Source organism: Triturus cristatus, chromosome 12, assembly GCF_964204655.1.
Source record: "Triturus cristatus chromosome 12, aTriCri1.1, whole genome shotgun sequence".
NCBI lineage: Eukaryota > Metazoa > Chordata > Amphibia > Caudata > Salamandridae > Triturus > Triturus cristatus.
Window position 1 is genome coordinate 723,728,988 of NC_140595.1, and position 27,334 is coordinate 723,756,321.

Here is a 27,334-nt window from a genome sequence, read left to right on the forward strand (position 1 = left end):
GGCAAGTAGGCTGGGACTCCCCTGGGAGACCCCTGAGTCTATGCCCAGAACCATAACTCTGCCAGTCGAGTACTTACCTAAAAGCCGATAACTCACTTTTCTTCCATAGGCTAACATTGAGTGGTTTCACTTGGAAATTCTTCTAAGTGGTGTGGAGTTTTGGAACTTTAAAATATTCATCTAAAATCAGCCGAACAACGAATTCTGATTTACTCACCTGTTATCAGGAGAGACCTCAGTGCTGCATCTTGGAGCTCAGTACTGACCCTGAAAAGTAATTTTAACCGTACTTACCAGTAACTCGAATTTCCTTCCATGGGATATCATTGCCTGCTTTTCGCTGAAAATTTTCTAAGTGTCGATTTTTGAAACTTACAAATATTCTTTAAAAATCGTACCAACTGTGAAAACGTAATTGTTTACCTGTTTTAGATAGATGTCCCAGTACTGAGCCTAGGAGCCCAGCACTGGACTACAAAAGTAACGAGAACGTACTTTACCCGTAACTTCAATTTTCTTCCATAGGAAACCATTGACTGTTTTTCTGTGAAATTTCTTCTAAGTGTCGATTTTGCAAACATGTAAATATTCCTTAAAAATCGCCTGTATAACTTAAACGTAGTTTCTCAACTGCTTACAGGTGGTACAGTAGTGCTGGATCTAGGATCAGACACTGACCTAGAAAAAGTAACCATAACCCCACTTACCTGCTAAGTGAATTTCCTTCCATAGGATAACATTGGTAATTTGATCAGCAAAAGTTTCTAAGTGTCAACTTTTAAAATAGCAAAATATTGCTTAAAAATCACAACAGTAACTAAAACGAATTTACTCACTTGTTTCCAAGAACTGTCCCAGGACTGAATCTAGGATCCAGTCCTGGATTTAGAAAAGTAATCCTGAAAGTAATTAATTGCATATAACTTAAAATTCCCATTGAGCTCAATGTATTATTGTGATTCAAATTGTGTTGCCTATTGCAATAAACTGTAACTATGACCTGCAAAAGTCAATTGCCTATTGCAAAGTATTTAACTAAAGCATCTCATTCTGAGAAAGTATATTTTGATACCTATTGTTGGTTCTAAAATAAAACAACAATATCTTTTTTATGCAAACCAATGGCCTAGAGTTCAGTTCTTGAGTGTGTGAGACCATTTGCTGACTGAGTGTGTACAACAAATGTTTTACACTGTACTCTGATACTGCCTTACTGCTCGGCAAGCTACCACTTTAGAGAGTAAGGTTATATCTAACTTTAGCCTCTGCCAAACCTCTGGGGACTGGGGACTCTGTGCACACTGTACCTATTTGGGAACAGTATATACAGAGCCACTTTCTCACAGTAGTGATAAAGTGATTAGAGTCCTAAGGCCAACATAAAGATACAGCAAAACGTGAGGTGAAAAGCAAAAAGGTTGCTGGTAGGCCACCTTAAGGATGCCAGGTCTAACAAAAACTGAACTAAGGATAACATGAGTAAAACATCAGGTTTCTCTACTGCATTTGGTGAGACAAGTGGGCCTTCTTTTATCTTCCATTCAAGCAATCTTTGACAGACCCCTTTATTATAGAGCTTTTCAAGGATTAAAGATAAGGCACTTACAAAGGAGTCCCAAATACTCAGAGATGTTTGACTTCTGTAATATGGGTCGTAGACTAACAGAAGCGCAAAAACAGAGTGCAACAGGGTCCAAAAAATTGAGTGCCACAAGAGAGTTTGAATGCAAGCGTATCCTTTTACAGATCCAGAGATATACTCATGCAATTTTTGTTTTTAGGACAGAACGTGCTTGATGAAAAAATCATTGTTTTTAAAAAGCGCATTGCAGAATATCAGTACTTTGATGTGGGAAAACTTCAAAACTTTCAAACAAAATATTTGCAGGCAGCTTACAGCAAGTTGTTGTGGCCGAGTGGTTAAGGCGATGGACTAGAAATCCATTGGGGTATCCCCGCGCAGGTTCGAATCCTGCCAACAATGAGAATCTTTTTATTATCGTCTACAATTTCAGAAGTTAACCTTTAGTATTTCTTCCATTTCAGTTTTATAAATAGGTGGCTTATTTTTGTGTCACTATTGCCTCTCCACATATTTGTTATCGCTACCTCTTTCATGTCTTTGCTACACCTCATTCCTACTTTAGCACTGGTGTAAACGCTTCAAATTATTATACCGTTGCTCTCTCATTCATACCTGCGCATGCACTTGAAAGTTACTTTACCAATAAAAGACGCAAAGAGAGAAATAGAACAAAAGTGCTGGCTGGATTGGCAAACACACTTCATAAAACTGCATTTTCTTTTTTATTCTCCCCCGTGTTACATGCTTCACCTCCCCATGTGTAATTTCTCCTAACCTGCTGTCCCAGGAAGAGAATTTCATCTACAGGCTCTTTCTGTGTTTTTTTCCCTAGTCTGTCTTTCCCATTTCTTAGCTGTGTAACTGTTCCTTTACGCGCTCTATTTAAACGCCATCAATCTCATTTGAGCTCCTTGCTCCCGCTTCTGTTTTCTCCACCTCTCATACTGCCAGTTCTCTCTTTCTCTGTGGTTGGTGGCTACTTTCCTGAGCTTCCGAAGCCACGTGGTTCCTGCCTCTTGTTCTCAGACTTGAATTGGAAAAGGAACCATATTAACAAGCCTTTACCACTCACACACGGCGGAAGTTTATACTTTAATTCAGTGAGCTAAGAAAAGCGTGTTGTGGGTCCCCTACGAGCCATGGTGCTTGCTTCATCATGATTTGGCACCAGTCATTAGCCGCAGCTCTGTTAATGAGCCACTGAGGTCAGTTTCAATATTTACTCAAAAACATAACCATGCAGCCCACCCCTCAACTGTGTATTTATCTTGCTTTTCTGCTGTTCGTGTGATTAGCTGGGAGGAGCTCACGGCGACATCCTCCCTATAAAAGTGTAGATGGATCACTCTCTAACTCTTTCTTGCTTCACATACAAATGGCTTGAAAGGTGCAGGGAAGATGCAGGTCTAATAGACAGAATAGAAGGTCTGTGCCAGGTGGGTTTCTCTGCATTGGTGTCCCATCATAGGTCCGCAAGTGTAATGTGTGATCTTTGACTCCTGGCATTTCACAAGCAGGCGGCCAGGAAACGGTTTCAGCCTATCAACCACTGAGGAGACGCAGCCTCTGAATGAGGAATGAGGAAGCAATGAATACATCCAGCCTATCACAGGAACAGCCCTGAGTGTTCCGAATTATAAATTCTCCATGTCACTGTATGTCGTTGAGCCCAAGTAGCTCGCCGTGATCGTATAGTGGTTAGTACTCTGCGTTGTGGCCGCAGCAACCTCGGTTCGAATCCGAGTCACGGCATTGTGGTTGGCAATGTCACGGCAGTTAGGTGTTAATTTTACAGAATTAGCAAATGTACCATTGGTTTTTGTAAAATGTCTATTAAAAACAGATCCTTTCAAATATTTAAACCATCTAACAACAAATGATTTAAACTCGCATGATTATAAGCTGTAGCTATAATGTATTTACTTACATAAATTATCGTTCTTGAACCTATTGGGGGTGGAGGGGGAGCGGAGCTCACCCCCCAGGTGCAGTTGAGTGACCTGTGTTGTGGCTCTCTAGAGGGAAGGCACAAATTTTGCTGTCACCCAGCCCAATCCAGACGTGTATTGGGGCCAGGTTTCAGGCAAATAGAGCAGTAAGTGCAGAGAAAAGTTCACTCTCTAAAAGTGGCATTTCTAAAATAGTAAAGTTAAATCCAACCTCACCAGTAAGTAGGATTTTCAATAAATAAATAAAGCTACTCCTCTCCGATATGGAATTACCAAATAAAAAGTATAGGGGAATACACAGAGCTAACCTATGAGAGGGGTAGACCTCACAGTAGTGAAAAATGAAATAGACTGTTTGGTACTTACAGGACACGCGAACCACCAAAGTACATATCTTATTTTTGACTTACATAGCATCATGCACCTAGGACTACCTAGGGCCTACCTTAGGTGTAAATTATATGTAATAAAAGGGGAGTTTAAGGCTTGGCAAGTAGGCTGGGACTCCCCTGGGAGACCCCTGAGTCTATGCCCAGAACCATAACTCTGCCAGTCGAGTACTTACCTAAAAGCCGATAACTCACTTTTCTTCCATAGGCTAACATTGAGTAGTTTCACTTGGAAATTCTTCTAAGTGGTGTGGAGTTTTGGAACTTTAAAATATTCATCTAAAATCAGCCGAACAACGAATTCTGATTTACTCACCTGTTATCAGGAGAGACCTCAGTGCTGCATCTTGGAGCTCAGTACTGACCCTGAAAAGTAATTTTAACCGTACTTACCAGTAACTCGAATTTCCTTCCATGGGATATCATTGCCTGCTTTTCGCAGAAAATTTTCTAAGTGTCGATTTTTGAAACTTACAAATAAATATTCTTTAAAAATCGTACCAACTGTGAAAACGTAATTGTTTACCTGTTTTAGATAGATGTCCCAGTACTGAGCCTAGGAGCCCAGCACTGGATTACAAAAGTAACGAGAACGTACTTTACCCGTAACTTGAATTTTCTTCCATAGGAAACCATTGACTGTTTTTCTGTGAAATTTCTTCTAAGTGTCGATTTTGCAAACATGTAAATATTCCTTAAAAATCGCCTGTATAACTTAAACGCAGTTTCTCAACTGCTTACAGGTGGTACAGTAGTGCTGGATCTAGGATCCAACACTGACCTAGAAAAAGTAACCATAACCCCACTTACCTGCTAAGTGAATTTCCTTCCATAGGATAACATTGGTAATTTGATCAGCAAAAGTTTCTAAGTGTCAACTTTTAAAATAGCAAAATATTGCTTGAAAATCACAACAGTAACTAAAACAAATTTACTCACTTGTTTCCAAGAACTGTCCCAGGACTGAATCTAGGATCCAGTCCTGGATTTAGAAAAGTAATCCTGAAAGTAATAATTGCATATAACTTAAAATTCCCATTGAGCTCAATGTATTATTGTGATTCAAATTGTGTTGCCTGTTGCAATAAACTGTAACTATGACCTGCAAAAGTCAATTGCCTATTGCAAAGTATTTAACTAAAGCATCTCATTCTGAGAAAGTATATTTTGATACCTATTGTTGGTTCTAAAATAAAACAACAATATCTTTTTTATGCAAACCAATGGCCTAGAGTTCAGTTCTTGAGTGTGTGAGACCATTTGCTGACTGAGTGTGTACAACAAATGTTTTACACTGTACTCTGATACTGCCTTACTGCTCGGCAAGCTACCACTTTAGAGAGTAAGGTTATATCTAACTTTAGCCTCTGCCAAACCTCTGGGGACTGGGGACTCTGTGCACACTGTACCTATTTGGGAACAGTATATACAGAGCCACTTTCTCACAGTAGTGATAAAGTGATTAAAGTCCTAAGGCCAACATAAGGATACAGCAAAACGTGAGGTGAAAAGCAAAAAGGTTGCTGGTAGGCCACCTTAAGGATGCCAGGTCTAACAAAAACTGAACTAAGGATAACATGAGTAAAACATCAGGTTTCTCTACTGCATTTGGTGAGACAAGTGGGCCTTCTTTTATCTTCCATTCAAGCAATCTTTGACAGACCCCTTTATTATAGAGCTTTTCAAGGATTAAAGATAAGGCACTTACAAAGGAGTCCCAAATACTCAGAGATGGTTGACTTCTGTAATATGGGTCGTAGACTAAAAGCAGCGCAAAAACAGAGTGCAACAGGGTCCAAAAAACTTGAGTGCCACAAGAGAGTTTGAATGCAAGCGTATCCTTTTACAGATCCAGAGATATACTCATGCAATTTTTGTTTTTAGGACAGAACGTGCATGATGAAAAAAACATTGTTTTTAAAAAGCGCATTGCAGAATATCAGTACTTTGATGTGGGAAAACTTCAAAACTTTCAAACAAAATATTTGCAGGCAGCTTACAGCAAGTTGTTGTGGCCGAGTGGTTAAGGCGATGGACTAGAAATCCATTGGGGTATCCCCGCGCAGGTTCGAATCCTGCCAACAACGAGAATCTTTTTATTATCGGCTACAATTTCAGAAGTTAACCTTTAGTATTTCTTCCATTTCAGTTTTATAAATAGGTGGATTATTTTTGTGTCACTATTGCCTCTCCACATATTTGTTATCGCTACCTCTTTCATGTCTTTGCTACACCTCATTCCTACTTTAGCACTGGTGTAAACGCTTTAAATTATTATACCGTTGCTCTCTCATTCATACCTGCGCATGCACTTGAAAGTTACTTTACCAATAAAAGACGCAAAGAGAGAAATAGAACAAAAGTGCTGGCTGGATTGGCAAACACACTTCATAAAACTGCATTTTCTTTTTTATTCTCCCCCGTGTTACATGCTTAACCTCCCCATGTGTAATTTCTCTTAACCTGCTGTCCCAGGAAGAGAATTTCATCTACAGGCTCTTTCTGTGTTTTTTTCCCTAGTCTGTCTTTCCCATTTCTTAGCTGTGTAACTGTTCCTTTACGCGCTCTATTTAAACGCCATCAATCTCATTTGAGCTCCTTGCTCCCGCTTCTGTTTTCTCCACCTCTCATACTGCCAGTTCTCTCTTTCTCTGTGGTTGGTGGCTACTTTCCTGAGCTTCCGAAGCCACGTGGTTCCTGCCTCTTGTTCTCAGACTTGAATTGGAAAAGGAACCATATTAACAAGCCTTTACCACTCACACACTGCGGAAGTTTATACTTTAATTCAGTGAGCTAAGAAAAGCGTGTTGTGGGTCCCCTACGAGCCATGGTGCTTGCTTCATCATGATTTGGCACCAGTCATTAGCCGCAGCTCTGCTAATGAGCCACTGAGGTCAGTTTCAATATTTACTCAAAAACATAACCATGCAGCCCACCCCTCAACTGTGTATTTATCTTGCTTTTCTGCTGTTCGTGTGATTAGCTGGGATGAGCTCACGGCGACATCCTCCCTATAAAAGTGTAGATGGATCACTCTCTAACTCTTTCTTGCTTCACATACAAATGGCTTGAAAGGTGCAGGGAAGATGCAGGTCTAACAGACAGAATAGAAGGTCTGTGCCAGGTGGGTTTCTCTGCATTGGTGTCCCATCACAGGTCAGCAAGTGTAATGTGTGATCTTTGACTCCTGGCATTTCACGAGCAGGCGGCCAGGAAACGGTTTCAGCCTATCAACCACTGAGGAGACGCAGCCTCTGAATAAGGAATGAGGAAGCAATGAATACATCCAGCCTATCACAGGAACAGCCCTGAGTGTTCCGAATTATAAATTCTCCATGTCACTGTACATCATTGAGCCCAAGTAGCTCGCCGTGATCGTATAGTGGTTAGTACTCTGTGTTGTGGCCGCAGCAACCTCGGTTCGAATCCGAGTCACGGCATTGTGGTTGGCAATGTCACGGCAGTTGGGTGTTAATTTTACAGAATTAGCAAATGTACCAGTGGTTTTTGTAAAATGTCTATTATAAACAGATCCTTTCAAATATTTAAACCATCTAACAACAAATGATTTAAACTCGCATGATTATAAGCTGTAGCTATAATGTATTTACTTACATAAATTATCGTTCTTGAACCTATTGGGGGTGGAGGGGGAGCGGAGCTCACCCCCCAGGTGCAGTTGAGTGACCTGTGATGTGGCTCTCTAGAGGGAAGGCACAAATTTTGCTGTCACCCAGCCCAATCCAGACGTGTATTGGGGCCAGGTTTCAGGCAAATAGAGCAGTAAGTGCAGAGAAATGTTCACTCTCTAAAAGTGGCATTTCTAAAATAGTAAAGTTAAATCCAACCTCACCAGTAAGTAGGATTTTCAATAAATAAATAAAGCTACTCCTCTCCGATATGGAATTACCAAATAAAAAGTATAGGGGAATACACAGAGCTAACCTATGAGAGGGGTAGACCTCACAGTAGTGAAAAATGAAATAGACTGTTTGGTACTTACAGGACACGCGAACCACCAAAGTACATATCTTATTTTTTACTTACAGAGCATCATGCACCTAGGACTACCTAGGGCCTACCTTAGGTGTAAATTATATGTAATAAAAGGGGAGTTTAAGGCTTGGCAAGTAGGCTGGGACTCCCCTGGGAGACCCCTGAGTCAATGCCCAGAACCATAACTCTGCCAGTCGAGTACTTACATAAAAGCCGATAACTCACTTTTCTTCCATAGGCTAACATTGAGTGGTTTCACTTGGAAATTCTTCTAAGTGGTGTGGAGTTTTGGAACTTTAAAATATTCATCTAAAATCAGCCGAACAACGAATTCTGATTTACTCACCTGTTATCAGGAGAGACCTCAGTGCTTCATCTTGGAGCTCAGTACTGACCCTGAAAAGTAATTTTAACCGTACTTACCAGTAACTCGAATTTCCTTCCATGGGATATCATTGCCTGCTTTTTGCTGAAAATTTTCTAAGTGTCGATTTTTGAAACTTACAAATATACTTTAAAAATCGTACCAACTGTGAAAACGTAATTGTTTACCTGTTTTAGATAGATGTCCCAGTACTGAGCCTAGGAGCCCAGCACTGGATTACAAAAGTAACGAGAACGTACTTTACCCGTAACTTGAATTTTCTTCCATAGGAAACCATTGACTGTTTTTCTGTGAAATTTCTTCTAAGTGTCGATTTTGCAAACATGTAAATATTCCTTAAAAATCGCCTGTATAACTTAAACGTAGTTTCTCAACTGCTTACAGGTGGTACAGTAGTGCTGGATCTAGGATCCAACACTGACCTAGAAAAAGTAACCATAACCCCACTTACCTGCTAAGTGAATTTCCTTCCATAGGATAACATTGGTAATTTGATCAGCAAAAGTTTCTAAGTGTCAACTTTTAAAATTGCAAAATATTGCTTAAAAATCACAACAGTAACTAAAACGAATTTACTCACTTGTTTCCAAGAACTGTCCCAGGACTGAATCTAGGATCCAGTCCTGGATTTAGAAAAGTAATCCTGAAAGTAATTAATTGCATATAACTTAAAATTCCCATTGAGCTCAATGTATTATTGTGATTCAAATTGTGTTGCCTATTGTAATAAACTGTAACTATGACCTGCAAAAGTCAATTGCCTATTGCAAAGTATTTAACTAAAGCATCTCATTCTGAGAAAGTATATTTTGATACCTATTGCTGGTTCTCAAATAAAACAACATCTTTTTTATGCAAACCAATGGCCTAGAGTTCAGTTCTTGAGTGTGTGAGACCATTTGCTGACTGAGTGTGTACAACAAATGTTTTACACTGTACTCTGATACTGCCTTACTGCTCGGCAAGCTACCACTTTAGAGAGTAAGGTTATATCTAACTTTAGCCTCTGCCAAACCTCTGAGGACTGGGGACTCTGTGCACACTGTACCTATTTGGGAACAGTATATACAGAGCCACTTTCTCACAGTAGTGATAAAGTGATTAGAGTCCTAAGGCCAACATAAAGATACAGCAAAACGTGAGGTGAAAAGCAAAAAGGTTGCTGGTAGGCCACCTTAAGGATGCCAGGTCTAACAAAAACTGAACTAAGGATAACATGATTAAAACATCAGGTTTCTCTACTGCATTTGGTGAGACAAGTGGGCCTTCTTTTATCTTCCATTCAAGCAATCTTTGACAGACCCCTTTATTATAGAGCTTTTCAAGGATTAAAGATAAGGCACTTACAAAGGAGTCCCAAATACTCAGAGATGTTTGACTTCTGTAATATGGGTCGTAGACTAAAAGAAGCGCAAAAACAGAGTGCAACAGGGTCCAAAAAATTGAGTGCCACAAGAGAGTTTGAATGCAAGCGTATCCTTTTACAGATCCAGAGATATACTCATGCAATTTTTGTTTTTAGGACAGAACGTGCATGATGAAAAAATCATTGTTTTTAAAAAGCGCATTGCAGAATATCAGTACTTTGATGTGGGAAAACTTCAAAACTTTCAAACAAAATATTTGCAGGCAGCTTACAGCAAGTTGTTGTGGCCGAGTGGTTAAGGCGATGGACTAGAAATACATTGGGGTATCCCCGCGCAGGTTCGAATCCTGCCAACAACGAGAATCTTTTTATTATCGGCTACAATTTCAGAAGTTAACCTTTAGTATTTCTTCCATTTCAGTTTTATAAATAGGTGGCTTATTTTTGTGTCACTATTGCCTCTCCACATATTTGTTATCGCTACCTCTTTCATGTCTTTGCTACACCTCATTCCTACTTTAGCACTGGTGTAAACGCTTCAAATTATTATACCGTTGCTCTCTCATTCATACCTGCGCATGCACTTGAAAGTTACTTTACCAATAAAAGACGCAAAGAGAGAAATAGAACAAAAGTGCTGGCTGGATTGGCAAACACACTTCATAAAACTGCATTTTCTTTTTTATTCTCCCCCGTGTTACATGCTTCACCTCCCCATGTGTAATTTCTCTTAACCTGCTGTCCCAGGAAGAGAATTTCATCTACAGGCTCTTTCTGTGTTTTTTTCCCTAGTCTGTCTTTCCCATTTCTTAGCTGTGTAACTGTTCCTTTACGCGCTCTATTTAAACGCCATCAATCTCATTTGAGCTCCTTGCTCCCGCTTCTGTTTTCTCCACCTCTCATACTGCCAGTTCTCTCTTTCTCTGTGGTTGGTGGCTACTTTCCTGAGCTTCCGAAGCCACGTGGTTCCTGCCTCTTGTTCTCAGACTTGAATTGGAAAAGGAACCATATTAACAAGCCTTTACCACTCACACACGGTGGAAGTTTATACTTTAATTCAGTGAGCTAAGAAAAGCGTGTTGTGGGTCCCCTACGAGCCATGGTGCTTGCTTCATCATGATTTGGCACCAGTCATTAGCCGCAGCTCTGCTAATGAGCCACTGAGGTCAGTTTCAATATTTACTCAAAAACATAACCATGCAGCCCACCCCTCAACTGTGTATTTATCTTGCTTTTCTGCTGTTCGTGTGATTAGCTGGGAGGAGCTCACGGCGACATCCTCCCTATAAAAGTGTAGATGGATCACTCTCTAACTCTTTCTTGCTTCACATACAAATGGCTTGAAAGGTGCAGGGAAGATGCAGGTCTAATAGACAGAATAGAAGGTCTGTGCCAGGTGGGTTTCTCTGCATTGGTGTCCCATCACAGGTCAGCAAGTGTAATGTGTGATCTTTGACTCCTGGCATTTCACAAGCAGGCGGCCAGGAAACGGTTTCAGCCTATCAACCACTGAGGAGACGCAGCCTCTGAATGAGGAATGAGGAAGCAATGAATACATCCAGCCTATCACAGGAACAGCCCTGAGTGTTCCGAATTATAAATTCTCCATGTCACTATACATCATTGAGCCCAAGTAGCTCGCCGTGATCGTATGGTGGTTAGTACTCTCCGTTGTGGCCGCAGTAACCTCGGTTCGAATCCGAGTCCCGGCATTGTGGTTGGCAATGTCACGGCAGTTGGGTGTTAATTTTACAGAATTAGCAAATGTACCAGTGGTTTTTGTAAAATGTCTATTATAAACAGATCCTTTCAAATATTTAAACCATCTAACAACAAATGATTTAAACTCGCATGATTATAAGCTGTTGCTATAATGTATTTACTTACATAAATTATCGTTCTTGAACCTATTGGGGGTGGAGGGGGAGCGGAGATCACTCCCCAGGTGCAGTTGAGTGACCTGTGTTGTGGCTCTCTAGAGGGAAGGCACACATTTTGCTGTCACCCAGCCCAATCCAGACGTGTATTGGGGCCAGGTTTCAGGCAAATAGAGCAGTAAGTGCAGAGAAATGTTCACTCTCTAAAAGTGGCATTTCTAAAATAGTAAAGTTAAATCCAACCTCACCAGTAAGTAGGATTTTCAATAAATAAATAAAGCTACTCCTCTCCGATATGGAATTACCAAATAAAAAGTATAGGGGAATACACAGAGCTAACCTATGAGAGGGGTAGACCTCACAGTAGTGAAAAATGAAATAGACTGTTTGGTACTTACAGGACACGCGAACCACCAAAGTACATATCTTATTTTTTACTTACATAGCATCATGCACCTAGGACTACCTAGGGCCTACCTTAGGTGTAAATGATATGTAATAAAAGGGGAGTTTAAGGCTGGGCAAGTAGGCTGGGACTCCCCTGGGAGACCCCTGAGTCTATGCCCAGAACCATAACTCTGCCAGTCGAGTACTTACCTAAAAGCCGATAACTCACTTTTCTTCCATAGGCTAACATTGAGTGGTTTCACTTGGAAATTCTTCTAAGTGGTGTGGAGTTTTGGAACTTTAAAATATTCATCTAAAATCAGCCGAACAACGAATTCTGATTTACTCACCTGTTATCAGGAGAGACCTCAGTGCTTCATCTTGGAGCTCAGTACTGACCCTGAAAAGTAATTTTAACCGTACTTACCAGTAACTCGAATTTCCTTCCATGGGATATCATTGCCTGCTTTTTGCTGAAAATTTTCTAAGTGTCGATTTTTGAAACTTACAAATATACTTTAAAAATCGTACCAACTGTGAAAACGTAATTGTTTACCTGTTTTAGATAGATGTCCCAGTACTGAGCCTAGGAGCCCAGCACTGGATTACAAAAGTAACGAGAACGTACTTTACCCGTAACTTGAATTTTCTTCCATAGGAAACCATTGACTGTTTTTCTGTGAAATTTCTTCTAAGTGTCGATTTTGAAAACATGTAAATATTCCTTAAAAATCGCCTGTATAACTTAAACGTAGTTTCTCAACTGCTTACAGGTGGTACAGTAGTGCTGGATCTAGGATCCAACACTGACCTAGAAAAAGTAACCATAACCCCACTTACCTGCTAAGTGAATTTCCTTCCATAGGATAACATTGGTAATTTGATCAGCAAAAGTTTCTAAGTGTCAACTTTTAAAATTGCAAAATATTGCTTAAAAATCACAACAGTAACTAAAACGAATTTACTCACTTGTTTCCAAGAACTGTCCCAGGACTGAATCTAGGATCCAGTCCTGGATTTAGAAAAGTAATCCTGAAAGTAATTAATTGCATATAACTTAAAATTCCCATTGAGCTCAATGTATTATTGTGATTCAAATTGTGTTGCCTATTGTAATAAACTGTAACTATGACCTGCAAAAGTCAATTGCCTATTGCAAAGTATTTAACTAAAGCATCTCATTCTGAGAAAGTATATTTTGATACCTATTGTTGGTTCTCAAATAAAACAACATCTTTTTTATGCAAACCAATGGCCTAGAGTTCAGTTCTTGAGTGTGTGAGACCATTTGCTGACTGAGTGTGTACAACAAATGTTTTACACTGTACTCTGATACTGCCTTACTGCTCGGCAAGCTACCACTTTAGAGAGTAAGGTTATATCTAACTTTAGCCTCTGCCAAACCTCTGAGGACTGGGGACTCTGTGCACACTGTACCTATTTGGGAACAGTATATACAGAGCCACTTTCTCACAGTATTGATAAAGTGATTAGAGTCCTAAGGCCAACATAAAGATACAGCAAAACGTGAGGTGAAAAGCAAAAAGGTTTCTGGTAGGCCACCTTAAGGATGCCAGGTCTAACAAAAACTGAACTAAAGATAACATGAGTAAAACATCAGGTTTCTCTACTGCATTTGGTGAGACAAGTGGGCCTTCTTTTATCTTCCATTCAAGCAATCTTTGACAGACCCCTTTATTATAGAGCTTTTCAAGGATTAAAGATAAGGCACTTACAAAGGAGTCCCAAATACTCAGAGATGTTTGACTTCTGTAATATGGGTCGTAGACTAAAAGAAGCGCAAAAACAGAGTGCAACAGGGTCCAAAAAATTGAGTGCCACAAGAGAGTTTGAATGCAAGCGTATCCTTTGACAGATCCAGAGATATACTCATGCAATTTTTGTTTTTAGGACAGAACGTGCATGATGAAAAAAACATTGTTTTTAAAAAGCGCATTGCAGAATATCAGTACTTTGATGTGGGAAAACTTCAAAACTTTCAAACAAAATATTTGCAGGCAGCTTACAGCAAGTTGTTGTGGCCGAGTGGTTAAGGCGATGGACTAGAAATCCATTGGGGTATCCCCACGCAGGTTCGAATCCTGCCAACAACGAGAATCTTTTCATTATCGGCTACAATTTCAGAAGTTAACCTTTAGTATTTCTTCCATTTCAGTTTTATAAATAGGTGGCTTATTTTTGTGTCACTATTGCCTCTCCACATATTTGTTATCGCTACCTCTTTCATGTCTTTGCTACACCTCATTCCTACTTTAGCACTGGTGTAAACGCTTCAAATTATTATACCGTTGCTCTCTCATTCATACCTGCGCATGCACTTGAAAGTTACTTTACCAATAAAAGACGCAAAGAGAGAAATAGAACAAAAGTGCTGGCTGGATTGGCAAACACACTTCATAAAACTGCATTTTCTTTTTTATTCTCCCCCGTGTTACATGCTTAACCTCCCCATGTGTAATTTCTCTTAACCTGCTGTCCCAGGAAGAGAATTTCATCTACAGGCTCTTTCTGTGTTTTTTTCCCTAGTCTGTCTTTCCCATTTCTTAGCTGTGTAACTGTTCCTTTACGCGCTCTATTTAAACGCCATCAATCTCATTTGAGCTCCTTGCTCCCGCTTCTGTTTTCTCCACCTCTCATACTGCCAGTTCTCTCTTTCTCTGTGGTTGGTGGCTACTTTCCTGAGCTTCCGAAGCCACGTGGTTCCTGCCTCTTGTTCTCAGACTTGAATTGGAAAAGGAACCATATTAACAAGCCTTTACCACTCACACACGGCGGAAGTTTATACTTTAATTCAGTGAGCTAAGAAAAGCGTGTTGTGGGTCCCCTACGAGCCATGGTGCTTGCTTCATCATGATTTGGCACCAGTCATTAGCCGCAGCTCTGCTAATGAGCCACTGAGGTCAGTTTCAATATTTACTCAAAAACATAACCATGCAGCCCACCCCTCAACTGTGTATTTATCTTGCTTTTCTGCTGTTCGTGTGATTAGCTGGGATGAGCTCACGGCGACATCCTCCCTATAAAACTGTAGATGGATCACTCTCTAACTCTTTCTTGCTTCACATACAAATGGCTTGAAAGGTGCAGGGAAGATGCAGGTCTAATAGACAGAATAGAAGGTCTGTGCCAGGTGGGTTTCTCTGCATTGGTGTCCCATCACAGGTCAGCAAGTGTAATGTGTGATCTTTGACTCCTGGCATTTCACAAGCAGGCGGCCAGGAAACGGTTTCAGCCTATCAACCACTGAGGAGACGCAGCCTCTGAATGAGGAATGAGGAAGCAATGAATACATCCAGCCTATCACAGGAACAGCCCTGAGTGTTCCGAATTATAAATTCTCCATGTCACTGTACATCATTGAGCCCAAGTAGCTCGCCGTGATCGTATAGTGGTTAGTACTCTGCGTTGTGGCCGCAGCATCCTTGGTTCGAATCCGAGTCACGGCATTGTGGTTGGCAATGTCACGGCAGTTGGGTGTTAATTTTACAGAATTAGCAAATGTACCAGTGGTTTTTGTAAAATGTCTATTATAAACAGATCCTTTCAAATATTTAAACCATCTAACAACAAATGATTTAAACTCGCATGATTATAAGCTGTAGCTATAATGTATTTACTTACATAAATTATCGTTCTTAAACCTATTGGGGGTGGAGGGGGAGCGGAGCTCACCCCCCAGGTGCAGTTGAGTGACCTGTGTTGTGGCTCTCTAGAGGGAAGGCACAAATGTTGCTGTCACCCAGCCCAATCCAGACGTGTATTGGGGCCAGGTTTCAGGCAAATAGAGCAGTAAGTGCAGAGAAATGTTCACTCTCTAAAAGTGGCATTTCTAAAATAGTAAAGTTAAATCCAACCTCACCAGTAAGTAGGATTTTCAATAAATAAATTAAACTACTCCTCTCCGATATGGAATTACCAAATAAAAAGTATAGGGGAATACACAGAGCTAACCTATGAGAGGGGTAGACCTCACAGTAGTGAAAAATGAAATAGACTGTTTGGTACTTACAGGACACGCGAACCACCAAAGTACATATCTTATTTTTTACTTACATAGCATCATGCACCTAGGACTACCTAGGGCCTACCTTAGGTGTAAATTATATGTAATAAAAGGGGAGTTTAAGGCTTGGCAAGTACGCTGGGACTCTCCTGGGAGACCCCTGAGTCTATGCCCAGAACCATAACTCTGCCAGTCGAGTACTTACCTAAAAGCCGATAACTCACTTTTCTTCCATAGGCTAACATTGAGTGGTTTCACTTGGAAATTCTTCTAAGTGGTGTGGAGTTTTAGAACTTTAAAATATTCATCTAAAATCAGCCGAACAACGAATTCTGATTTACTCACCTGTTATCAGGAGAGACCTCAGTGCTTCATCTTGGAGCTCAGTACTGACCCTGAAAATTAATTTTAACCGTACTTACCAGTAACTCGAATTTCCTTCCATGGGATATCATTGCCTGCTTTTTGCTGAAAATTTTCTAAGTGTCGATTTTTGAAACTTACAAATATACTTTAAAAATCGTACCAACTGTGAAAACGTAATTGTTTACCTGTTTTAGATAGATGTCCCAGTACTGAGCCTAGGAGCCCAGCACTGGATTACAAAAGTAACGAGAACGTACTTTACCCGTAACTTGAATTTTCTTCCATAGGAAACCATTGACTGTTTTTCTGTGAAATTTCTTCTAAGTGTCGATTTTGCAAACATGTAAATATTCCTTAAAAATCGCCTGATTAACTTAAACGTAGTTTCTCAACTGCTTACAGGTGGTACAGTAGTGCTAGATCTAGGATCCAACACTGACCTAGAAAAAGTAACCATAACCCCACTTACCTGCTAAGTGAATTTCCTTCCATAGGATAACATTGGTAATTTGATCAGCAAAAGTTTCTAAGTGTCAACTTTTAAAATAGCAAAATATTGCTTAAAAATCACAACAGTAACTAAAACAAATTTACTCACTTGTTTCCAAGAACTGTCCCAGGACTGAATCTAGGATCCAGTCCTGGATTTAGAAAAGTAATCCTGAAAGTAATTAATTGCATATAACTTAAAATTCCCATTGAGCTCAATGTATTATTGTGATTCAAATTGTGTTGCCTGTTGCAATAAACTGTAACTATGACCTGTAAAAGTCAATTGCCTATTGCAAAGTATTTAACTAAAGCATCTCATTCTGAGAAAGTATCTTTTGATACTTATTGTTGGTTCTAAAATAAAACAACAATATCTTTTTTATGCAAACCAATGGCCTAGAGTTCAGTTCTTGAGTGTGTGAGACCATTTGCTGACTGAGTGTGTACAACAAATGTTTTACACTGTACTCTGATACTGCCTTACTGCTCGGCAAGCTACCACTTTAGAGAGTAAGGTTATATCTAACTTTAGCCTCTGCCAAACCTCTGGGGACTGGGGACTCTGTGCACACTGTACCTATTTGGGAACAGTATATACAGAGCCACTTTCTCACAGTAGTGATAAAGTGATTAGAGTCCTAAGGCCAACATAAAGATACAGCAAAACGTGAGGTGAAAAGCAAAAAGGTTGCTGGTAGGCCACCTTAAGGATGCCAGGTCTAACAAAAACTGAACTAAGGATAACATGAGTAAAACATCAGGTTTCTCTACTGCATTTGGTGAGACAAGTGGGCCTTCTTTTATCTTCCATTCAAGCAATCTTTGACAGACCCCTTTATTATAGAGCTTTTCAAGGATTAAAGATAAGGCACTTACAAAGGAGTCCCAAATACTCAGAGATGGTTGACTTCTGTAATATGGGTCGTAGACTAAAAGCAGCGCAAAAACAGAGTGCAACAGGGTCCAAAAAACTTGAGTGCCACAAGAGAGTTTGAATGCAAGCGTATCCTTTTACAGATCCAGAGATATACTCATGCAATTTTTGTTTTTAGGACAGAACGTGCATGATGAAAAAAACATTGTTTTTAAAAAGCGCATTGCAGAATATCAGTACTTTGATGTGGGAAAACTTCAAAACTTTCAAACAAAATATTTGCAGGCAGCTTACAGCAAGTTGTTGTGGCCGAGTGGTTAAGGCGATGGACTAGAAATCCATTGGGGTATCCCCGCGCAGGTTCGAATCCTGCCAACAACGAGAATCTTTTTATTATCGGCTACAATTTCAGAAGTTAACCTTTAGTATTTCTTCCATTTCAGTTTTATAAATAGGTGGCTTATTTTTGTGTCACTATTGCCTCTCCACATATTTGTTATCGCTACCTCTTTCATGTCTTTGCTACACCTCATTCCTACTTTAGCACTGGTGTAAACGCTTCAAATTATTATACCGTTGCTCTCTCATTCATACCTGCGCATGCACTTGAAAGTTACTTTACCAATAAAAGACGCAAAGAGAGAAATAGAACAAAAGTGCTGGCTGGATTGGCAAACACACTTCATAAAACTGCATTTTCTTTTTTATTCTCCCCCGTGTTACATGCTTAACCTCCCCATGTGTAATTTCTCTTAACCTGCTGTCCCAGGAAGAGAATTTCATCTACAGGCTCTTTCTGTGTTTTTTTCCCTAGTCTGTCTTTCCCATTTCTTAGCTGTGTAACTGTTCCTTTACGCGCTCTATTTAAACGCCATCAATCTCATTTGAGCTCCTTGCTCCCGCTTCTGTTTTCTCCACCTCTCATACTGCCAGTTCTCTCTTTCTCTGTGGTTGGTGGCTACTTTCCTGAGCTTCCGAAGCCACGTGGTTCCTGCCTCTTGTTCTCAGACTTGAATTGGAAAAGGAACCATATTAACAAGCCTTTACCACTCACACACGGCGGAAGTTTATACTTTAATTCAGTGAGCTAAGAAAAGCGTTTTGTGGGTCCCCTACGAGCCATGGTGCTTGCTTCATCATGATTTGGCACCAGTCATTAGCCGCAGCTCTGCTAATGAGCCACTGAGGTCAGTTTAAATATTTACTCAAAAACATAACCATGCAGCCCACCCCTCAACTGTGTATTTATCTTGCTTTTCTGCTGTTCGTGTGATTAGCTGGGATGAGCTCACGGCGACATCCTCCCTATAAAAGTGTAGATGGATCACTCTCTAACTCTTTCGTGCTTCACATACAAATGGCTTGAAAGGTGCAGGGAAGATGCAGGTCTAATAGACAGAATAGAAGGTCTGTGCCAGGTGGGTTTCTCTGCATTGGTGTCCCATCACAGGTCAGCAAGTGTAATGTGTGATCTTTGACTCCTGGCATTTCACAAGCAGGCGGCCAGGAAACGGTTTCAGCCTATCAACCACTGAGGAGACGCAGCCTCTGAATGAGGAATGAGGAAGCAATGAATACATCCAGCCTATCACAGGAACAGCCCTGAGTGTTCCGAATTATAAATTCTCCATGTCACTGTACATCATTGAGCCCAAGTAGCTCGCCGTGATCGTATAGTGGTTAGTACTCTGTGTTGTGGCTGCAGCAACCTCGGTTCGAATCCGAGTCACGGCATTGTGGTTGGCAATGTCACGGCAGTTGGGTGTTAATTTTACAGAATTAGCAAATGTACCAGTGGTTTTTGTAAAATGTCTATTATAAACAGATCCTTTCAAATATTTAAACCATCTAACAACAAATGATTTAAACTCGCATGATTATAAGCTGTTGCTATAATGTATTTACTTACATAAATTATCGTTCTTGAACCTATTGGGGGTGGAGGGGGAGCGGAGATCACTCCCCAGGTGCAGTTGAGTGACCTGTGTTGTGGCTCTCTAGAGGGAAGGCACACATTTTGCTGTCACCCAGCCCAATCCAGACGTGTATTGGGGCCAGGTTTCAGGCAAATAGAGCAGTAAGTGCAGAGAAATGTTCACTCTCTAAAAGTGGCATTTCTAAAATAGTAAAGTTAAATCCAACCTCACCAGTAAGTAGGATTTTCAATAAATAAATAAAGCTACTCCAAGTATAGGGGAATACACAGAGCTAACCTATGAGAGGGGTAGACCTCACAGTAGTGAAAAATGAAATAGACTGTTTGGTACTTACAGGACACGCGAACCACCAAAGTACATATCTTATTTTTTACTTACATAGCATCATGCACCTAGGACTACCTAGGGCCTACCTTAGGTGTAAATGATATGTAATAAAAGGGGAGTTTAAGGCTGGGCAAGTAGGCTGGGACTCCCCTGGGAGACCCCTGAGTCTATGCCCAGAACCATAACTCTGCCAGTCGAGTACTTACCTAAAAGCCGATAACTCACTTTTCTTCCATAGGCTAACATTGAGTTGTTTCACTTGGAAATTCTTCTAAGTGGTGTGGAGTTTTGGAACTTTAAAATATTCATCTAAAATCAGCCGAACAACGAATTCTGATTTACTCACCTGTTATCAGGAGAGACCTCAGTGCTGCATCTCGGAGCTCAGTACTGACCCTGAAAAGTAATTTTAACCGTACTTACCAGTAACTCGAATTTCCTTCCATGGGATATCATTGCCTGCTTTTTGCTGAAAATTTTCTAAGTGTCGATTTTTGAAACTTACAAATATACTTTAAAAATCGTACCAACTGTGAAAACGTAATTGTTTACCTGTTTTAGATAGATGTCCCAGTACTGAGCCTAGGAGCCCAGCACTGGATTACAAAAGTAACGAGAACGTACTTTACCCGTAACTTGAATTTTCTTCCATAGGAAACCATTGACTGTTTTTCTGTGAAATTTCTTCTAAGTGTCGATTTTGCAAACATGTAAATATTCCTTAAAAATCGCCTGTATAACTTAAACGTAGTTTCTCAACTGCTTACAGGTGGTACAGTAGTGCTGGATCTAGGATCCAACACTGACCTAGAAAAAGTAACCATAACCCCACTTACCTGCTAAGTGAATTTCCTTCCATAGGATAACATTGGTAATTTGATCAGCAAAAGTTTCTAAGTGTCAACTTTTAAAATTGCAAAATATTGCTTAAAAATCACAACAGTAACTAAAACGAATTTACTCACTTGTTTCCAAGAACTGTCCCAGGACTGAATCTAGGATCCAGTCCTGGATTTAGAAAAGTAATCCTGAAAGTAATTAATTGCATATAACTTAAAATTCCCATTGAGCTCAATGTATTATTGTGATTCAAATTGTGTTGCCTATTGTAATAAACTGTAACTATGACCTGCAAAAGTCAATTGCCTATTGCAAAGTATTTAACTAAAGCATCTCATTCTGAGAAAGTATATTTTGATACCTATTGTTGGTTCTCAAATAAAACAACATCTTTTTTATGCAAACCAATGGCCTAGAGTTCAGTTCTTGAGTGTGTGAGACCATTTGCTGACTGAGTGTGTACAACAAATGTTTTACACTGTACTCTGATACTGCCTTACTGCTCGGCAAGCTACCACTTTAGAGAGTAAGGTTATATCTAACTTTAGCCTCTGCCAAACCTCTGAGGACTGGGGACTCTGTGCACACTGTACCTATTTGGGAACAGTATATACAGAGCCACTTTCTCACAGTATTGATAAAGTGATTAGAGTCCTAAGGCCAACATAAAGATACAGCAAAACGTGAGGTGAAAAGCAAAAAGGTTGCTGGTAGGCCACCTTAAGGAGGCCAGGTCTAACAAAAACTGAACTAAGGATAACATGAGTAAAACATCAGGTTTCTCTACTGCATTTGGTGAGACAAGTGGGCCTTCTTTTATCTTCCATTCAAGCAATCTTTGACAGACCCCTTTATTATAGAGCTTTTCAAGGATTAAAGATAAGGCACTTACAAAGGAGTCCCAAATACTCAGAGATGTTTGACTTCTGTAATATGGGTCGTAGACTAAAAGAAGCGCAAAAACAGAGTGCAACAGGGTCCAAAAAATTGAGTGCCACAAGAGAGTTTGAATGCAAGCGTATCCTTTTACAGATCCAGAGATATACTCATGCAATTTTTGTTTTTAGGACAGAACGTGCATGATGAAAAAAACATTGTTTTTAAAAAGCGCATTGCAGAATATCAGTACTTTGATGTGGGAAAACTTCAAAACTTTCAAACAAAATATTTGCAGGCAGCTTACAGCAAGTTGTTGTGGCCGAGTGGTTAAGGCGATGGACTAGAAATCCATTGGGGTATCCCCACGCAGGTTCGAATCCTGCCAACAACGAGAATCTTTTTATTATCGGCTACAATTTCAGAAGTTAACCTTTAGTATTTCTTCCATTTCAGTTTTATAAATAGGTGGCTTATTTTTGTGTCACTATTGCCTCTCCACATATTTGTTATCGCTACCTCTTTCATGTCTTTGCTACACCTCAGTCCTACTTTAGCACTGGTGTAAACGCTTCAAATTATTATACCGTTGCTCTCTCATTCATACCTGCGCATGCACTTGAAAGTTACTTTACCAATAAAAGACGCAAAGAGAGAAATAGAACAAAAGTGCTGGCTGGATTGGCAAACACACTTCATAAAACTGCATTTTCTTTTTTATTCTCCCCCGTGTTACATGCTTAACCTCCCCATGTGTAATTTCTCTTAACCTGCTGTCCCAGGAAGAGAATTTCATCTACAGGCTCTTTCTGTGTTTTTTTCCCTAGTCTGTCTTTCCCATTTCTTAGCTGTGTAACTGTTCCTTTACGCGCTCTATTTAAACGCCATCAATCTCATTTGAGCTCCTTGCTCCCGCTTCTGTTTTCTCCACCTCTCATACTGCCAGTTCTCTCTTTCTCTGTGGTTGGTGGCTACTTTCCTGAGCTTCCGAAGCCACGTGGTTCCTGCCTCTTGTTCTCAGACTTGAATTGGAAAAGGAACCATATTAACAAGCCTTTACCACTCACACACGGCGGAAGTTTATACTTTAATTCAGTGAGCTAAGAAAAGCGTGTTGTGGGTCCCCTACGAGCCATGGTGCTTGCTTCATCATGATTTGGCACCAGTCATTAGCCGCAGCTCTGCTAATGAGCCACTGAGGTCAGTTTCAATATTTACTCAAAAACATAACCATGCAGCCCACCCCTCAACTGTGTATTTATCTTGCTTTTCTGCTGTTCGTGTGATTAGCTGGGATGAGCTCACGGCGACATCCTCCCTATAAAACTGTAGATGGATCACTCTCTAACTCTTTCTTGCTTCACATACAAATGGCTTGAAAGGTGCAGGGAAGATGCAGGTCTAATAGACAGAATAGAAGGTCTGTGCCAGGTGGGTTTCTCTGCATTGGTGTCCCATCACAGGTCAGCAAGTGTAATGTGTGATCTTTGACTCCTGGCATTTCACAAGCAGGCGGCCAGGAAACGGTTTCAGCCTATCAACCACTGAGGAGACGCAGCCTCTGAATGAGGAATGAGGAAGCAATGAATACATCCAGCCTATCACAGGAACAGCCCTGAGTGTTCCGAATTATAAATTCTCCATGTCACTGTACGTCATTGAGCCCAAGTAGCTCGCCGTGATCGTATAGTGGTTAGTACTCTGCGTTGTGGCCGCAGCAACCTCGGTTCGAATCCGAGTCACGGCATTGTGGTTGGCAATGTCACGGCAGTTGGGTGTTAATTTTACAGAATTAGCAAAGGTACCAGTGGTTTTTGTAAAATGTCTATTATAAACAGATCCTTTCAAATATTTAAACCATCTAACAACAAATGATTTAAACTCGCATGATTATAAGCTGTAGCTATAATGTATTTACTTACATAAATTATCGTTCTTGAACCTATTGGGGGTGGAGGGGGAGCGGAGCTCACCCCCCAGGTGCAGTTGAGTGACCTGTGTTGTGGCTCTCTAGAGGGAAGGCACAAATTTTGTTGTCACCCAGCCCAATCCAGACGTGTATTGGTGCCAGGTTTCAGGCAAATAGAGCAGTAAGTGCAGAGAAATGTTCACTCTCTAAAAGTGGCATTTCTAAAATAGTAAAGTTAAATCCAACCTCACCAGTAAGTAGGATTTTCAATAAATAAATTAAACTACTCCTCTCCGATATGGAATTACCAAATAAAAAGTATAGGGGAATACACAGAGCTAACCTATGAGAGGGGTAGACCTCACAGTAGTGAAAAATGAAATAGACTGTTTGGTACTTACAGGACACGCGAACCACCAAAGTACATATCTTATTTTTTACTTACATAGCATCATGCACCTAGGACTACCTAGGGCCTACCTTAGGTGTAAATTATATGTAATAAAAGGGGAGTTTAAGGCTTGGCAAGTACGCTGGGACTCTCCTGGGAGACCCCTGAGTCTATGCCCAGAACCATAACTCTGCCAGTCGAGTACTTACCTAAAAGCCGATAACTCACTTTTCTTCCATAGGCTAACATTGAGTGGTTTCACTTGGAAATTCTTCTAAGTGGTGTGGAGTTTTAGAACTTTAAAATATTCATCTAAAATCAGCCGAACAACGAATTTTGATTTACTCACCTGTTATCAGGAGAGACCTCAGTGCTTCATCTTGGAGCTCAGTACTGACCCTGAAAAGTAATTTTAACCGTACTTACCAGTAACTCGAATTTCCTTCCATGGGATATCATTGCCTGCTTTTTGCTGAAAATTTTCTAAGTGTCGATTTTTGAAACTTACAAATATACTTTAAAAATCGTACCAACTGTGAAAACGTAATTGTTTACCTGTTTTAGATAGATGTCCCAGTACTGAGCCTAGGAGCCCAGCACTGGATTACAAAAGTAACGAGAACGTACTTTACCCGTAACTTGAATTTTCTTCCATAGGAAACCATTGACTGTTTTTCTGTGAAATTTCTTCTAAGTGTCGATTTTGAAAACATGTAAATATTCCTTAAAAATCGCCTGTATAACTTAAACGTAGTTTCTCAACTGCTTACAGGTGGTACAGTAGTGCTGGATCTAGGATCCAACACTGACCTAGAAAAAGTAACCATAACCCCACTTACCTGCTAAGTGAATTTCCTTCCATAGGATAACATTGGTAATTTGATCAGCAAAAGTTTCTAAGTGTCAACTTTTAAAATTGCAAAATATTGCTTAAAAATCACAACAGTAACTAAAACGAATTTACTCACTTGTTTCCAAGAACTGTCCCAGGACTGAATCTAGGATCCAGTCCTGGATTTAGAAAAGTAATCCTGAAAGTAATTAATTGCATATAACTTAAAATTCCCATTGAGCTCAATGTATTATTGTGATTCAAATTGTGTTGCCTATTGTAATAAACTGTAACTATGACCTGCAAAAGTCAATTGCCTATTGCAAAGTATTTAACTAAAGCATCTCATTCTGAGAAAGTATATTTTGATACCTATTGTTGGTTCTCAAATAAAACAACATCTTTTTTATGCAAACCAATGGCCTAGAGTTCAGTTCTTGAGTGTGTGAGACCATTTGCTGACTGAGTGTGTACAACAAATGTTTTACACTGTACTCTGATACTGCCTTACTGCTCGGCAAGCTACCACTTTAGAGAGTAAGGTTATATCTAACTTTAGCCTCTGCCAAACCTCTGAGGACTGGGGACTCTGTGCACACTGTACCTATTTGGGAACAGTATATACAGAGCCACTTTCTCACAGTATTGATAAAGTGATTAGAGTCCTAAGGCCAACATAAAGATACAGCAAAACGTGAGGTGAAAAGCAAAAAGGTTTCTGGTAGGCCACCTTAAGGATGCCAGGTCTAACAAAAACTGAACTAAAGATAACATGAGTAAAACATCAGGTTTCTCTACTGCATTTGGTGAGACAAGTGGGCCTTCTTTTATCTTCCATTCAAGCAATCTTTGACAGACCCCTTTATTATAGAGCTTTTCAAGGATTAAAGATAAGGCACTTACAAAGGAGTCCCAAATACTCAGAGATGTTTGACTTCTGTAATATGGGTCGTAGACTAAAAGAAGCGCAAAAACAGAGTGCAACAGGGTCCAAAAAATTGAGTGCCACAAGAGAGTTTGAATGCAAGCGTATCCTTTGACAGATCCAGAGATATACTCATGCAATTTTTGTTTTTAGGACAGAACGTGCATGATGAAAAAAACATTGTTTTTAAAAAGCGCATTGCAGAATATCAGTACTTTGATGTGGGAAAACTTCAAAACTTTCAAACAAAATATTTGCAGGCAGCTTACAGCAAGTTGTTGTGGCCGAGTGGTTAAGGCGATGGACTAGAAATCCATTGGGGTATCCCCACGCAGGTTCGAATCCTGCCAACAACGAGAATCTTTTTATTATCGGCTACAATTTCAGAAGTTAACCTTTAGTATTTCTTCCATTTCAGTTTTATAAATAGGTGGCTTATTTTTGTGTCACTATTGCCTCTCCACATATTTGTTATCGCTACCTCTTTCATGTCTTTGCTACACCTCATTCCTACTTTAGCACTGGTGTAAACGCTTCAAATTATTATACCGTTGCTCTCTCATTCATACCTGCGCATGCACTTGAAAGTTACTTTACCAATAAAAGACGCAAAGAGAGAAATAGAACAAAAGTGCTGGCTGGATTGGCAAACACACTTCATAAAACTGCATTTTCTTTTTTATTCTCCCCCGTGTTACATGCTTAACCTCCCCATGTGTAATTTCTCTTAACCTGCTGTCCCAGGAAGAGAATTTCATCTACAGGCTCTTTCTGTGTTTTTTTCCCTAGTCTGTCTTTCCCATTTCTTAGCTGTGTAACTGTTCCTTTACGCGCTCTATTTAAACGCCATCAATCTCATTTGAGCTCCTTGCTCCCGCTTCTGTTTTCTCCACCTCTCATACTGCCAGTTCTCTCTTTCTCTGTGGTTGGTGGCTACTTTCCTGAGCTTCCGAAGCCACGTGGTTCCTGCCTCTTGTTCTCAGACTTGAATTGGAAAAGGAACCATATTAACAAGCCTTTACCACTCACACACGGCGGAAGTTTATACTTTAATTCAGTGAGCTAAGAAAAGCGTGTTGTGGGTCCCCTACGAGCCATGGTGCTTGCTTCATCATGATTTGGCACCAGTCATTAGCCGCAGCTCTGCTAATGAGCCACTGAGGTCAGTTTCAATATTTACTCAAAAACATAACCATGCAGCCCACCCCTCAACTGTGTATTTATCTTGCTTTTCTGCTGTTCGTGTGATTAGCTGGGATGAGCTCACGGCGACATCCTCCCTATAAAACTGTAGATGGATCACTCTCTAACTCTTTCTTGCTTCACATACAAATGGCTTGAAAGGTGCAGGGAAGATGCAGGTCTAATAGACAGAATAGAAGGTCTGTGCCAGGTGGGTTTCTCTGCATTGGTGTCCCATCACAGGTCAGCAAGTGTAATGTGTGATCTTTGACTCCTGGCATTTCACAAGCAGGCGGCCAGGAAACGGTTTCAGCCTATCAACCACTGAGGAGACGCAGCCTCTGAATGAGGAATGAGGAAGCAATGAATACATCCAGCCTATCACAGGAACAGCCCTGAGTGTTCCGAATTATAAATTCTCCATG

The 27,334-nt window shown here is 40.3% G+C and overlaps 11 non-coding genes across 11 annotated transcripts; all 11 read left to right on the forward strand.

Moving 5' to 3' along the window:
• The first annotated feature begins 1,902 nt into the window (after positions 1-1,902).
• On the forward strand, positions 1,903-1,984 carry TRNAS-AGA (transfer RNA serine (anticodon AGA)). The gene has a single exon. It is a non-coding gene; the product is annotated as a tRNA-Ser (tRNA).
• A 1,281-nt stretch (positions 1,985-3,265) lies between these two features.
• On the forward strand, positions 3,266-3,337 carry TRNAH-GUG (transfer RNA histidin (anticodon GUG)). Its single transcript has one exon. It is a non-coding gene; the product is annotated as a tRNA-His (tRNA).
• A 2,591-nt stretch (positions 3,338-5,928) lies between these two features.
• TRNAS-AGA (transfer RNA serine (anticodon AGA)) lies at positions 5,929-6,010 on the forward strand. Its single transcript has one exon. It is a non-coding gene; the product is annotated as a tRNA-Ser (tRNA).
• Positions 6,011-7,291: 1,281 nt separating this feature from the next.
• Positions 7,292-7,363, forward strand: TRNAH-GUG (transfer RNA histidin (anticodon GUG)). Its single transcript has one exon. It is a non-coding gene; the product is annotated as a tRNA-His (tRNA).
• Positions 7,364-9,947: 2,584 nt separating this feature from the next.
• TRNAS-AGA (transfer RNA serine (anticodon AGA)) lies at positions 9,948-10,029 on the forward strand. The gene has a single exon. It is a non-coding gene; the product is annotated as a tRNA-Ser (tRNA).
• Positions 10,030-13,966: 3,937 nt separating this feature from the next.
• TRNAS-AGA (transfer RNA serine (anticodon AGA)) lies at positions 13,967-14,048 on the forward strand. The gene has a single exon. It is a non-coding gene; the product is annotated as a tRNA-Ser (tRNA).
• Positions 14,049-15,329: 1,281 nt separating this feature from the next.
• TRNAH-GUG (transfer RNA histidin (anticodon GUG)) lies at positions 15,330-15,401 on the forward strand. Its single transcript has one exon. It is a non-coding gene; the product is annotated as a tRNA-His (tRNA).
• Positions 15,402-17,989: 2,588 nt separating this feature from the next.
• TRNAS-AGA (transfer RNA serine (anticodon AGA)) lies at positions 17,990-18,071 on the forward strand. Its single transcript has one exon. It is a non-coding gene; the product is annotated as a tRNA-Ser (tRNA).
• A 3,911-nt stretch (positions 18,072-21,982) lies between these two features.
• On the forward strand, positions 21,983-22,064 carry TRNAS-AGA (transfer RNA serine (anticodon AGA)). Its single transcript has one exon. It is a non-coding gene; the product is annotated as a tRNA-Ser (tRNA).
• A 1,281-nt stretch (positions 22,065-23,345) lies between these two features.
• On the forward strand, positions 23,346-23,417 carry TRNAH-GUG (transfer RNA histidin (anticodon GUG)). The gene has a single exon. It is a non-coding gene; the product is annotated as a tRNA-His (tRNA).
• A 2,584-nt stretch (positions 23,418-26,001) lies between these two features.
• TRNAS-AGA (transfer RNA serine (anticodon AGA)) lies at positions 26,002-26,083 on the forward strand. The gene has a single exon. It is a non-coding gene; the product is annotated as a tRNA-Ser (tRNA).
• The last annotated feature ends 1,251 nt before the right edge of the window (positions 26,084-27,334 follow it).